Consider the following 15,063-nt stretch of genomic DNA (forward strand, 5'->3'; position numbering starts at 1 on the left):
GATGGGTATCTCAAGTTCAATAAGGACCAGAGACCACCCTCAATACCCATCGTGGAACACCTTACACCCATGTCAGATGAATTTCAAACATATAAAAAGATAAGAGAACTTAAAATTTAAATATTATGATATGTCCATAAATAAAACAAACCAACAATCAAACCATACCAAGTCAACAGTAGTCTGACAAAACCTCTACCAAACTGAATATCAATAAAGTTTTGGGACATGCCCTTGACTATAGCAAAAAATAGTATCATATAATCTATAACTAGAAAGGAAAATATAATCCTAGCATGGAAGCTCACCACTTCAAGTCGACTCTCAATCAATCCACAATCACTGAGTAGGAGAAGTAGAAGTATGGCTAAATCCTGTATACTATGGGGATACAGCATCCGAAGACAATTAGAGGGAGAAATGCTTGCATGTAACTCAAGGATAAAGATAAAATAATGTCGTCAATTCAAACCAAGTCAACCAATGCACATAAACATATATAAATACATACATAAATACATACATATATATATATATATATTTCATGTCTGGGTAGTGAACAAGGTTTAGCATGTACTTTAAACCTTAACCTGGATTGTGTAGCTCAACCATCATATAATAGTACCCATGGACTATATGGGCCCTAGATCTCACATTCTGGCTGGGTCCCAGTGCGTGTAGCCGCATGAACCGGAGAATAATCTCATATATATGCACATGGGGGACTCAAACCTCCGAACATATACTAAAGCGACTTAAGCACCCGATAATGTAATGATTTATGGGGGACTCGAACCTCCCTAATTATGAAATAATAATAATAATAATAATAATAATAATAATAATAATAATAATAATAACAATAATAATAATAATAAGGGGAACTCAAATCTCCTCGGTCAGCTTGACTCCCCCATCGGCAAATATGGTTTCTAGTGTCAGTCACCCGGACCTCCACTTTCATGACTCAGCTACTCAACCCATATTAGAGCCCAATTAAAATATTTATCATACAATCCCAATCATGAACCATATTTCACATTAAGGCATACATTGCTGGTATTGTCATGCCAACTATACTTGTAAGGTAACAATAATATACCAGGACAGTTTTCCATTTACTTTGGGAAAACAACTCCCTTTGTTCATTAATACAAGGTGGGGGACACTGACTCCCTTTGTTTATTAAATTAGACAATTGTGTTTCAAGTATCACTTTATGTCATGCAATAGTTCAAGACTAGCTCAATTTTACAAATTCCCACCTTTCTCATAATAAAACCAATTTCACATTATGGGGTTGGGGTCATAACCCACTTCAAAAGTCAAAAGTTTGGGAAAATCACAATTTCCTAGTTCATTCACCATATCCATTCACCCATAAGTTTAAAGCCACATTTAAAGCATGAATAATCATAATTAAATCATGGAAAAACATTGTACAACAATAAACATTTGAACCCATAACCCTTGTTTTCAAAACCAAAATAATTCCATGTGAACAACACTTTAATACATATGTTTTTAAACACATTAAAAATGAGGGAAGAGTCACATGCCTGAAATAGTAAGATGTATGGAGAGAAATCACCCTTGAAAGCCTTAATTTATCAACCTCTTAAAAACCCAAGTGCTCTTGACATTGAGGAATTTAAGAGTGTTGAGAAGTAACTTTGATGTGTTTATGAGGGCTATTGATACCCTAAAGGGATTATAAGACGTGGGTTTCAAGTTGGGTAAGAGGGAAAATATCTAGAATGCCTTTAACTTAAAAGCTGAAAAAGTGTCGCCTTTGGCTATGGATCAACCCTTGACTCGTAGCCATTCCTTACGACTCATTACCCCGAGTCATAACCAAGGCAACACCACTAAGGCACCCTATATTTTCATCCTTACGACTCAACCACAGGAATCATAATAGGACCCTATGAGTCGTAGGGTCCAGCCATAGTCAACACAGAACCCAAATTGAAACTTACACTGAACACTCTATGATTATACCTAACGACTCATAACATATCCTTACGGATCTTAGTGAGCCACTCATACTTGGAGTAGAATCAAGCCACAAACTTACTGATTTTGTTATGACTTGTTAGGACACCCTACGACTCATAGGATCTAGTCTTAAACAGGGTAGTGAGTTCAAAGCTTAAGAAATTTTCAAAGTGTTTCAAAAATCCTCCTAGGATAAGAAACATCAAGTCAAACCATCAAGTTGGCTAAGGACTGAATGTCCCATGCCAACGACCTCTAAGAAACTAAAATATAAGCCAAGCTACCCATAATCACTACCTTTTGACTCAAGGCATCTGCTACCACATTAGCTTTACCCGGATGCTATAAGATGGAAATATAATATTCCATAAGAAACTTCATCCATCTACGTTGTCTAGCATTAAGATCCCTCTCAGTCATAAGATGCTGAAAACTGTGATGAGTGGTGAAAATCTCATAATGCACACCAAAAATATAGTGTCTCCAAATCTTAAGCACAAAAACTATAGCTGCCAACTCCAGGTCATGAGTGGGGTAGTTGTGCCCGTGCACTTTAAGCTGTCTCGAAGCATAAGCAATAAGACGACCCTGCTGCATCAAAATATAACCTATTCCAACACCAAAAGCATCACAAAACATGGTGAATCTCTCACCCTCAACAGGAAGAGCTGAAATAAGAGTTGAAGTGAGAAAATCCTTGAGTTTTCCAAAACTCAACTCCTACTCCTTGGACCATCAAAAGAAAACCTCTTTCTGAGTCAATCTGGTCATAGGGGCTAAAATAATAGCAAAACCTTCGACAAAGCATCTATAATAACTGGCTAAACTAATAAACTATGAACCTTGGTCGGATATATAGGTTTAGCCCAATCATGAATCGTCTTAATCCTATCTAGTTCTACTATTAGACCATCCTTAGATGCCATATGTCCAACAAATGTCACCGCCTTAAGAAAAAACTCATTTAGAAAATTTGGAAAAAAGCACATGATCTCTCAAAGTCTAAAGCACGATCCTCAAATGTTGTGTATGCTTCTCTCTACTCCTTAAATACATAAGGATATCATTGATGAATACGATCACAAAGAAATCCAAATAAGACTTGAATACTTGGTTCATCAAATTCATGAATGCGGATAGGGAATTAGTAAACCCAAAAGGTATCACTAGGAAATAGGAACTCATAATGACTATAACAGGTCCTAAAGGTTGTCTTTGGGGTATCCTCAGCCTGAATCCTCAATTAATGGTAACTAAATCTCAAATAAATCTTAGAAAACACTACCGCACCCTGAAGTTGGTCAAACAAATCATCAATGCGAGGCATAGTATGATGGTTCTTTATTGTCAACTTATTAAGTGACCTATAATCAATATACGTACGCATGGATCCATCTTTATTCTTCATAAACAACACAAGAAATCCCCAAGGAGATACACTCGGTCTAATAAAACCCTTACAAAAAAAATCCTGAAGTTGAAAATTTAGCTCCTTACGTTCGGCAGAAGCCATACGTAAGGTATAATAGAAATAGGTCTAATGTCAGGTGCGATATCAATAGCAAACTCAATCTCACGGACAGAGAGAATACCAGGCAGGTCAGTAGAAAACACATTAGGAAACTCACAAACAACAGAAACAGAGTCAAGCGACTGACTCTTTACAATAGTATAACAAATATAAATGACATAAGACTCGTAACCCCTTGATATAAGCCTCCTAGCGCAAACATAAGAAATAATCCCCGTCAACTCGCAGTTAATATCTCCTTGCCATACGACTGAGTACACTGAGCATAGATAAGGTAATAATCTTGGCAAAATAATCCATGATCACATGATAGCGTTATAACCAGTCCATGCCTAGGATCACATCAAAGTCCACCATATCTAGAATAATAAGATCAACCTAAGTATCAACATCTCTAACAGTCATAATACATGATCAGATAACTCGATCTACTATTAAAAAATCACCTAAAAAGTAGATACGGGCAATGACATAGATAATAAGTCACAAGACAACTCCAATAGTGGTGCACAATAAGCAGATATATAAGAATAAGTGGATCTTGAATCAAATAAAACAAGGGTTGACTGATGGCACTCTAAAATCATACCTATAACAACAGCATCCAAAGTCTCAGACTTGGGTCTAGTAGGTACTAGATACAACTGACCACACCCGCCACCTAGTTGGGCACCTGACCGACCTCATATCTTTCCTGCCTGAGAACTTCCTCAAGTACCCTGGGAACCACCCCTGCGACCATGAGAATTACCTCTAGCTGAGGGATAAATTGCTCTACTAAGGAAAGCACCCTGATCTAAATAACAATCGCCCCACGACTAGGGTACTCATGCAAAAATTAATCAAAAGACCCATGGCCATAATATACCCTCTGATCTGAACTACAATTAATAGATCTAACTGACCAGAATAACCACTATGTCTAGATTCACCAGAAGATAAACCCCTTAAAAACTAACCGCCACCCTGACCAGGGCAAACTCTAGCACTAGACTGGACTCTATCAATAATCTGAAGTACTGCCTAAATAGGTCGACTAAGCTGACTTTGGGGTTGATAGAATGGATACAGAGGATACCTACTCGAAGAATTGCCATCTCTGGGTCGGGAACTACGATGATTCCTACTAAATTTGCCCTAATACCTATGCCTCTTATCACTTCCCTCACAACCCTCACGATGTATCTTCTCTATTACCCAAGCATGATCATACACCTCAGCAAAAGACCTACTCATAGAGACTAAACTTTGAGTAGACATACGAATGGGGAGTCTCAACCCTCTAACAAAGCAGCAAACTCTCTCATACTCAGTATCTAAAATAGAAGTACATGCATAGCCAACTCATGAAAATGAGTTTGATACTCTGCAACTGTCATGGAGCCCTACTCCAATCTCAAGAATTGATCCCTCAAACTATCTCTAAGGCTGGGAGGAATGTACTTCTCCAAGAATATTTTAGAGAACTAAGTCCATGACAAAAGAGAAGATCCAACTAGTCTAGATCTATATAACCTATCCACCAATGTCAAATAGCTAAATCAAATTAAAATATGGTGTAATCCATACCACGAGTCTTAACAAGGCCTAAATTACGGATCCTATCCTCACAAGCAATCACAAACTCATATGTATCCTCCAGTAAAGCACTAGAAATCCTAGGAGGAGAAAATCTCAAGAATCTACCCAATTATTCTACTCTTTAGAAGACATAGTAGGCTGAGCAACCGCTAGCTGAGAAACTATCGATGCAAAAGGAACCTCAACTCTGGAAGCTGTAGCTATAGGTTATGCCCTGGCTTTAGTACCACTCTAATCTGTAGATTATGCACCACCAGATGACATACCATCATCTCTCTCCAAAAGCTAAACCAACACATAGCAGAACACTAATTAAGAAATAAACCCTGGCAGAGCCTGGGCTGGTCCTTGGCCTACCGCTGGCTGGGGAAAAAGAATCTCTAGCTCAAGAGTAGGAATAGGACCTAGGGAAGGAAACTTATCCTGGCCACTAGCTAGGGACATATCTCGAGGATATCCATGGACTGTAGGTCACCCACGAATAGGAGTAGGATCCCTAGGCTAGGTCTCGGGACCCTCATCTCGCAAAGTGATAGCATGTATCTTGGCCATCTATGAACGAGTAAGTCAAGGGAATACTACTACAAACCAACTCAAACTCTTAGAACAAAATGAGTGAAAGAAGTGATGAACTCTTAAGAATGTCTCATAGCCTTCTGAAGATAGGAAATGAATGTCATCATTCTTATCTGCAGGACTCTACTAGACACTTAGTATTGTACTAATAATACTGAACTTGCTCTTGTACCAACAATACTGGTGTAGCCTAGGCTCTGACACTAAATTTTCACCACCCCCATCCCCCAATTTATAAATCATTATGACACCTTCTCTATCCCACCAGTAGGTAAGCCAAATTATAATCTGGAGTTAAACGTAATGGGTTAACTTTTTGGATAATGCCCAATCATAAAAAAATAAACAACATATTTATAAATAAGCAGAGAGTTCTAAATAGATAAAATAGTCAATACAAGATACTATTCCATAACCTGGTAGAGCCAGTATAAGAACACCTAATAGTATTATAACATAAAGATTTAGAATAGTTAATAACATCTATCTCGATAAAAAAAGACTAAATATCTTAAGATAGAAGGAAATAGGTGACTCCAACTCCAAGAGCTCACCCTATCTTTGAAAAATTAACATAGCAAGATTAACGATCAGCAGTGATAGCTAGTACTTGAATTTGCACCAAAAAAGTACAGAAGTGTAGTATGAGTACTAAAACAATGGGTACTCAATAGGCATCATCGGCCGACTGAGCTAAATCATGACATAAGTATGATAAAATGCAAGATATCATAAATAAGTCAAGGGATAGAAATGAACCTAAATCATCTCCAATATCACAGTACAAAATAAGTAATTTAACCGGAATATCAAGATAACATAAGACATCAACACATGCCAACATCGCCGTATAATATAAGTAAATAAACAAGGCATCACACAAGTAATCATAAACTACAAAAATGGCTCCCATATGCCAATTGGTGTGGAAAATAAATAACTCATCACGGACTCCCAGATGTATGGAGAGAACAGTCAAAGATAGAAATAAGCAACCGTTCATTACTTACAAGTAACCAACTCGTTATTTAACCATCATTCTATGATTTACTTTCAATCGGTCATTTACCAACATTTGATGAAGTACCCATATTTCGTAATATTACCATCATTTAAAAACCTATCATAAATACTCACTAGTTATCATTTATTCGCTAACCATCTTTTATTAACTAATTAATTTTATTACTAGTCATCATGTAACCTCTAGCCATCATTTATCACTTATACAACATTAAATATCACTATTCATTCTTTACCAACTAATACTCGTTTATCAACTAGTCATGATTAGGAACTTAAACAATATCCACCACTAATCCTTATTTATCACTAATCATCAACAATACCATCTTATAATTATTTATCATTTTTGAGCTATAACTGGCATTCCTAAAACAACATCATACCCAACTTGTATATGCATATATATAGATACTAATCATATCATAATTATAACACCCTAAATTTTTGGCCCATAAAAAATTTTTGAGCTTTGGGCTCGCTACCTTAGTCACAACTCGTGGTGATGAGTCATGAGATATGGTTACAGGTCGTAGGACCCTAGTCGTAGTCAAATTAGAACTTAGTGGCAAAGTTCTACTCTTAGCATGAGTGGCTCACTATGAATCGTAAAGATATGTTATGAGTCATAGGTTCAAGTTGATCAATTCATTTGGGTTCTATGTTTCTCATAACTAGAACTTATAAGTCGTAAGATGCCATTATGATTGGGTGGTGGAGTTGTACGGTGGGAAGTGTATGGGTGTAACGTCCCAAATCTGGTACCCAGAATGCTACACAGTGCTCATGACCACAAAGGACCATAAGCTAACCCATGACTGATATCTATAACTGAGCACTGAATAATATACTATAAATATATGGAATATAAGCTGTAAGGCCATAAGGTTCAAAACTGAACTAATACTGAATAAAAAATAGTATCTGTAATGGGGTATAATAATACCCGAAACTGAAATAGACTATTTCAAATATGTTGTAGTCTGAAAGCCTCTAATTTTTTTGAAATCTATGGAGTTGATGGGACATATCCCCAACTAACTCTAAACTGCTAAAATAATAAAGTTAATAAACTAATTATGTTATCCTCGAATGATGAGGACTCACTGCTAGTTTGGCTGCTGAATGTTTAATCTACTAAGGATGCTCGGGAGTCGTGCTTTTAAATGTATGGTATAAAACACCATAGCACAAATACGCCAGTACAATTGAATATACTGGTATGCAAGTGAGGTAGGTTGAATGCAAAGGGTTCATATGCATGAACAATACTAACTGGCTATATACATGAATATCAGAATACATGCATGAATACATAACTGTAACTGAGGTCGTGATATGACTAAATACTCAGTTCTAATTACTGAGTCTACTGACCACATAGATTTACTGATATCTGAGTTTACTAGTAACTGATAACTGAAGGACTGTTTATGACAGTCCTGATTATGAATAACTGATCCAAGTGTTATAAGATCTTGATGATTGTATCTGATAGTCCTAAAATCTGATGGAACTAGCTGAGTTTCGTACTGAGCTAAATGATTGTGTCTGACAGAACTTATTTCTATAGAACTGGACTGAGTTCTATTCTGAAGAATGAATTTAAAACTGAAATTATGGGAGGTAATCATCTAACCGACATACCCCAAATAAATTAATATAGCTGAGTTGGGGTCCAATCTGTAACCCCAATTGGAAGGGTATCAATACTGCGCCACATATAAGGACAAGCTATGAGTGATCCGTCATATAGAAGGTACCCAAAAGAGAATGATGGGACCCTCATATAACAAATTAATACACCTCATCTACCCATAAAATAGCAGGTTTGATGTCTCAACCTACGCTGGCTACGTAGTTCTGGAGTGCAAGGACTGCTTCTAAGAATCACACCCTCTAATAATAGGTGAGTTCCCATCCTTGAGCTCACTCAGTGCTGAATCCTACTCCTATCTAAATAGACACTAAACATGATTAACTGAACTAAACTATTACTGATTTTACTGATTAACTAGATTGAACTGAGTTCACTGGATTTTCGTTGATTAACAGAATACTACTGAATTCTGTTAACTAATAGAATGGTACTGAGTTCTGCTAGCTGACAGAGTTTACTAAGGTCTCAAATAAATACTACTGAGACATGATAACTGAATGAGACCATTGAGCTTCTTGAGAATACTAAGATAACTGAATGGGACTGGACTGATACTGAGTTTACTGAGTTTTCCTAAGTCACATGACTGACTAAATTCTACTGATCATGGCTTGACTGAGAGTATCATGAAAACATGACACTGGCTCTAGGCACACAGCTAAATTATTAGGTACAAGTACCCCCAGGACTCGATAGCATAAAACTGATAAGACTTGACACTTCTTGAAAACATGGCCAATATCATACAATAAGTTGGAGATTTCATGAAGCACATGGTTATCATAATGTTGTACATGGATAGTAATGCATATAATCAAGTCATAATTTCATACTCTAACATCATGAGCATTCCAACAAACATCTACAATGCATATCAATAGCATGGAAGTCATTTGAACATAAGGGTAAAACATGTATTTATCGTTTGGGTCACAATTGAACTATAATACACAATTTCTATCCTCTTAGGCATTTTATCAAACACCATACATGCATAACTTAGGGCATAGGTGTAATCATCTAATTACACATCATAAACAACTCAATTCATGGATTTCAACTTGCATGCTAACGTAGTTTCATGAAAAACACGTAAAGATTCCAACTTGGGAATCATACAATAAGATAAACATGGTTACAAAACAACCCATAACATAAACATCATGATTTATAATTTGAAATAGGGTTCTTGAGCTTTATGGATGAAATAAATCCATAAATCAACACTATGCATACCTTAGTTCTTGATTATACGAAGATTGACGGAGAGATTCTTGAATTTGAGTATTGAATTTGAATCCTTAATTAAAAACCCTAACTTTTTCTTGAGAGAAACTTAAGAGAGACACTATATTTTTTTTGAATTGGGGATAAATACCGTGTTTTAGACTTATATAGCGGTGGGAAATTGACACTTAAATAGAGGGGTTTTATTCATTGTAATAACAATCATAACATGAAACTGAATGAGTTCAAGGAAGACTATTACCTTAAACTAAAAAAAAATATGTTGGTGAGTCTAAGATTAATTACTAAGAACGTATAAGCAAAAACATGGGAATTTAACTGAGTCTGGAATATAACACTTGAGCTATATATCGTGATCTGAACTGAGCACCTTGAATACGTGGCTTACGGCTGAGATTGAAGCTAGAGGGTTAACCTATGGGCACCCACTACTCCAAACTGGATTCATTACGTGAAGAGAAAAAATAGAGTGTCTAGGTCATGAAAGATTACACTATATCCCACGAAGAATACTGACTTGATTGAGAAGTTGAGGAAAATTAAGGCGATGTACAAGGAACCTATAAACTAACTCATGATTGTATATCTGGGATCAGAGATTGAGACATAAAACATGGACTGAGCTGCATACGCAACTACATGATTGGTCCATCTTAGAATGGTCACATTATGAGACTTCAGATAGTGTGACTGGATGGAAAAAATGGAAAATATATGAACTTGTCTATCTAACTGCTGGACTGAGGTACTGGGTGTTTAGACTAATTTCTACTACTGACTAGTCTGATCTGCTGACTGACCGATGGCTAAGTACTGGGCATGTAAGACTGAACGGTACTTAGTTGGATAGATGGACTTAAACTGTAGACTATCATGCATAGAAGGTAAGGACTAATTAGGAAACATGAGATAACTAAGCATAAGTGAGGGAAGGTTGTATTACCTTAGGAACGGAATGTAAGACCAGGTATCTAACATGATTCAAAAATATTCTGTAAACTAAGGTACCGAAATACTAATAACTGGGTAATTGATTGATATAGGATATGGTCGAGTAATCCTGATAGTGAACTGAGTTTTTGATCTGGCTGGAGTAGGATTGGGACTGAAATTATAGCTAAGACGGTAATTGAGACTGTAACCATAACTAAGACTGTAACTAGGACTGAATGTTGGTTTTCTAATAACTAAGGTTTAGACTGATACGGATGTAATGAATTTTGATGGTTAAGTAACTGATAGCTAAAATCCATGGTTCTGTAGGACTATCTGAATCCTTTACTGGATGCTAAATGTTGAATGATGCTGTAATTGAGAACTTAGGGATGGAACATCAATATCACGAATTCACTGAGGTATCTAAATTGAGAGTATAAGGGACATAATTTGAGTTTGGTTGATCACTGGGAGTGAAGCATGAGTCATATGGGCTGAACATACTGTAAGATAGGACATAAGTGCATAAGTCATGAGCTGCATGACCTGGGTCTGATGTTTCTATACTCATGGGACATGATTCATAACACTAAGTGAACTGGAACTTCTTATTCGAGGAATTAGGAGTGTACATGAGTTTTTAGTAACATGAATGAATATGAGCAATGTTCATAGAGATGACATGTAGGACATGAATATATATCTTGATAACTGATGGGTTTTGATATTCTGAGATAGTCTGCAGGACACACTCACTGCAGGAATAGACAAGAATGTCATCTATGAATACTCTAACAAACATATCCAGGTACTGGTTGAATACTCATTTTATCAAGTCCATGAAGGTACGGGTGCATAGGTAAGATCAAAGGACATAACTAAAAATTCAAAGTGGTCATACCGTGTTCTGACAGCCATCTTCAAAATGTCACATTCTCTGAGTCTGAGCTGCTGATAGCCTAATCAGAGGTCTATCTTAGAGAAATAGCTGGCACCCTAAAGTTCATAAAATAAGTCATCAACTCCGGGAAGTGGATACTTGTTATTGACTGTGACCTTGTTGAGCTGATGGAATCAATGTACATTCTGAGAGAACCATCTTTCTTGCTTATGAATAAGACTGGTGTGCCCCACGGGAACACATTGGGTCTGATGAATCTCTTATCTAAGAGATCTTTCAACTACTCTTTCAGTTCTCTGAGTTCTGTTGGTGCCATTATGTATGACAGAATAGATATAGGCTGAGTATCTGGAAGAAGATCAATGTCGAAGTCTATTTTCCTTTTGGGAGGAATCCCTAAAAGATTTTTAGGAAAGAGATCTGAATATTCATTTACTACTGGAACTGATTCAAGGCTGAGATTTCAAAACTAGTGTTCTTATATCGAATAAGATGATAGACACATCCCTTAGATATCATTTTCCATGCCCAAAGGTAGGAAATAAGCTGACCTCTAAAAGTTGAAGCACTACCCTTCCACTCTAGGATAGGTTCATTCAAAAACTAAAACTGGACAACTCTGTTTTTGCAGTAGACTGTGGCATAGCATGAATGAAGCCAATCAATATCGAGAATTATATCAAAATCAGTCATCTCTAATTCGACTAAGTCTGTTGAGGTAAATTTCTAAAATATCATGACCGGACAGTCCTTGTATACCCATTGGGCTATGATAGTTTTAACCACTGGGGTAGAGACTGCAAAGGGTTTTACTAGAATTTTGGGGTTGACTCCTAAATCAACTACTATATAAGGAGTAACGAAAGACAAAGAGGCTCCAGGATCTCGCAAAGCGTAAACATACAAGTGAAATATCGATAATGTACCAGTGACTATATCAAGAGAATTTTCCTGATCCTGTTGGGACTGAAGAGCATATAGTCTGTCTGGGCATTGCCCACTAGTGGCACTGGAGGTGGCACTCTGCTGATTAAGGTGATAGGACTGAGTTGAGGAATGGTTATACTAGCTTCATGGACCATTCTTAGGATAGTATTAGACACTGTGACCTAACTCACCACACCCGTAACACACATCACGGCCGGCTCTACATATACCCTTATGATATTTTCCATAAGTCTGATAAATGGGATAGGTTCGGGCACTAATAACACTACCCTGAGGTTTAAGACCTGGCGCCCTATCTCTAAATTAGGGATCGGAGCACTGACTGAAGGAGGAACTAGAATCAAATACTTTGGGCGGAACTAATAACAGATACCACCCTCTGACTTAGGCAAAGCAAAATTGAGATTACCTATTCTTGCTCTCTTATTTTCTTTCTTTCTTTCTTTTTTTCTATGCTTTCCTACCTTAATCTGCTAGGCATGAATCATATGCCTAGGTGGGACAACAGCCTACTGATTGGTCTGACCTAATACTGAGTAAGATAAAGTAAGAGAGTTGATTCTAAATTACTATAAAAGACATGCTCGTCCAGAGAATCTGACTGAATGGGTAGAGGTGCTGACTGATTCTTGATTTTCCTTTCACTAGCCCTTTTGGGAGGAACGTTCTATAAATAAAAAGAAGAGTGAATTAGACTGGGAGTTAAATTTGAGCTCATACTCACTAGCATGACATGAATACTGAAAGAAGGGAAATTATTCCTAAAATATCTCATAGCCTCATGTCTATAAGTATGGTGCGCAACACACCCATGTATAAAACTCTACTAGATGCAGTTTTTCAGACTTCCTAGGACACTGTTGAACCTTTCGCTCTGATACCAAGTTTGTAACACCCCAAATCTGGTACCCAGAATGCTACACGGTGCTTATAACCCCGAAGGACCATAAGCTAACCCATGACTAATATCTATAACTAGACACTGAATAATATACTATAAATATATGGAATATAAGCTGTAAGGCCATAAGGTTCAAAACTGAACTAATACTGAATATAAAACAAAGTCTTTAATAGGGTATACTAATACCCAAAAATGAAATAAACTATCTGAAACATGTTGTAGTCTGAAAGCCTCTAAACTGTCTGAAATCTATGGAGTTGATGGGACATATCCCCAACTAACTCCGAACTACTGAAATAATAAAGTTAATAAAATAATCATGCTATCCTTGAATGATAAGGACTCGCTGCCAGTCTGGTTGCTAAACATCAGATCTACTAAGGATGCTCGAGACCTTATTCTTCTAAACTGATGGTATAAAACACCATAACGCAGATATGTCAGTACGATTGAATATACTGGTATACAAGTGAGGTATGCCGAATGCATAGGGTTCATATGCATGAATAATACTAATTAAATGTATACATGAATGTGAGAATACATATATGAATACATAACTATAACTAAGGTCATGATAGGACTGAATACTGAGTTCTAACTACTGAGTCTACTGACTACATGGATTTACTGATATTTGAGTTTACTAGTAAATGATAACTGAAGGACTATTTCTGATAGTCCTGATCATAAATAACTGATCTAAGTGTTATACGGAGCTGGATGACTGTATCTGACAGTCCTAAAATCTGATGAAACTAGCTGAGTTTTGTATTGAGCTGAATGACTGTGTCTGACAGTCCTAATTTCTATAGAACTAGACTAAGTTCTATTCTAAAGATTGAATCTAAAACTAAAACTATGGGAGGTAATCATCTAACTGACATGTCCCAAATAAAGCAATATAGCTGAGTTGGGGTCCAATATGTAACCCCAATTGGAAGGGTGTCAATTATGCGCCACAGGTAAGGACAAGATGTGAGTGATCCCTCATATAGTAGGTACTCAAAGGAAAATAGTGGGACCCTTATATAATAGGTTAATCCACCTTATCTACCCTTAAAATAGTAGGTTTGATGTCTCAACATATGCTAGCTATGAGTTCTAGAGCACAAGGACTACTTTTAAGAATCATACCCTCTAATAATAGGTGAGTTCCCATCCTTGGGCTCACTTGGTGATGAATCCTACTCCCATCTGAATAGACACTAAACATGATTAACTGAACTAAACTATTAATGATTTTACTAATTAACTAGATTGACCTGAGTTCACTAGATTAACATTGATTGGTGGAATACTACTGAATTCTGTTAACTGACAGAATCCTACTGAGTTCTGCTAGCTGACTGAGTTTACTAAGGTCTGAACTGAATACTATTAAGACATGATGACTGACTAAGACCACTAAAATTCTTGATATTATTGAGATTACTGAATGAGACTAGACTGATACTGAGTTTACTAAGTTTTCCTGAGTCATGTGACTGACAGAATTCTACTGATCATGGCTTGACTGAGAATATCATGAAACATAACACTTGCTCTAGGCACACAGCTAAATTATAGGATACAAGTACCCCCAGGACTCGATAGCATGAAACTAACAAAACTCGACACTTCTTGAACATATGACCAATATCAATAATTCATCATACAATAAGTTGGGGATTTCATGAAGCACATGGTTATCATAATGTTGAACATGGATAGTAATGCATATAATCATGTCATAATTTCATACTCTAGCATTATTA

This window comes from Capsicum annuum, unplaced genomic scaffold, assembly GCF_002878395.1.
Source record: "Capsicum annuum cultivar UCD-10X-F1 unplaced genomic scaffold, UCD10Xv1.1 ctg2447, whole genome shotgun sequence".
Taxonomy (NCBI): Eukaryota; Viridiplantae; Streptophyta; class Magnoliopsida; order Solanales; family Solanaceae; genus Capsicum; species Capsicum annuum.